Source organism: Mustela nigripes, unplaced genomic scaffold, assembly GCF_022355385.1.
Source record: "Mustela nigripes isolate SB6536 unplaced genomic scaffold, MUSNIG.SB6536 HiC_scaffold_14351, whole genome shotgun sequence".
Taxonomy (NCBI): domain Eukaryota; kingdom Metazoa; phylum Chordata; class Mammalia; order Carnivora; family Mustelidae; genus Mustela; species Mustela nigripes.
In genome coordinates, this window is record NW_026753757.1 from 1 (window position 1) to 1326 (window position 1326).

Here is a 1326-nt window from a genome sequence, read left to right on the forward strand (position 1 = left end):
AGGGAGACAAACCATAAAAGACTGAATCTCACAAAACAGACTGAGGGTTGCTGGGGGGAGGTGTGTTGGTAGAGGATGGTGGGGGTATGGATATTGGGGAGGGTATGTGCTATGATGAGTGCTGTGAAATGTGTAAACCTGGTGATTCACAGACCTGTACCCCTAGGGATAAAAACAAATTATATGTTTATAAAGAAAAATTTTTAAAAAGTTTTTTAAAATCCATTAAAAAAAAACACATATTGCAATCCCAGAGCTAATCTCATATTCAATCAGAAAAGTTTGAAAGTTTTCCCCTTAAAGATCAGAAACAAGACAAGTGTGTCCACTTTCACTACTCTCATTTGACATAGTACTGGATGTCCTAGCCAGAGAAACAAGCAGCACAAAGAAATAAAAGACTCAAAAAAAAAAAAAAAAAAAGGAAGAAGTAAAATTTTCTTTTTTTGGATAACATGAACTTACATGTAAAAAAATCCTAAAAACTTCATAAAAATATTTGAATAAACAAATTTAGTAAAGCTGCCAAATACAAGATCAATATATAAAAGACAAGAATTTTGTTTTGTTTCATTTTTTTTTTTAATATGGAATGCTTCCCAGTTTTTCATGTCATCCTTGTTCAGTGATCACGCTAATCTTCTCTGCATCATTCCAATTTTAGTATATGTGCTGCCAAAGTAAGCACAAGACAGGAGCATTTTAACACTCTAATGATGAACTATCTGAAAAAATAAAGAGAACAATCTAATTCACAAGAGCATCAAAAATAATAAAATACTTAGGAAAAGATTTAACTAAGAATATGAAATATCTGTACCCCATAAACTATGACATTGATAAAGAAATTGAAGGAGACACAAATGGAAAGATAGCCCATATTTATGAATGGTAAGAATTAACATTGTTAAAATGTCCATACTACCGAAAACCATCTCTAAATTCAATTCCTATCAAAAATCCAATGTTAGGGGTGCCTGGATGACTCAGTGGGTTAAGCCACTGCCTTCGGCTCAGGTCATGATCCCAGGGTCCTGGGATCGAGCCCTGCATCAGGCTCTCTGCTCAGCAGGGAGCCTGCTTCCTCTTCTCTCTCTGCCTGCCTCTCTGCCTGCTTGTCATCTCTCTCTGTCAAATAAATAAATAAAGAATCTTTAAAAACACCCAATATTATTTTTTTACAGAAGTAAGTAAAGAATCCTAAAATTTATATGAGACCATAAAAGACAACAAATAATCAAAGCAGTTCTGAGAAAGAATGAAGAAGAGAAATTACACTTCTTGATTTGAAACTATACTACAAAGCCCTCATGCTCAAAACAATAA

General features: G+C 34.0%; 1 non-coding gene across 1 annotated transcript; it reads right to left on the reverse strand.

Moving 5' to 3' along the window:
- Positions 1-581: 581 nt before the first annotated feature.
- On the reverse strand, positions 582-688 carry LOC132009331 (U6 spliceosomal RNA). Its single transcript, XR_009401868.1, has one exon. It is a non-coding gene; the product is annotated as a U6 spliceosomal RNA (small nuclear RNA).
- Between the last annotated feature and the right edge of the window lie 638 nt (positions 689-1326).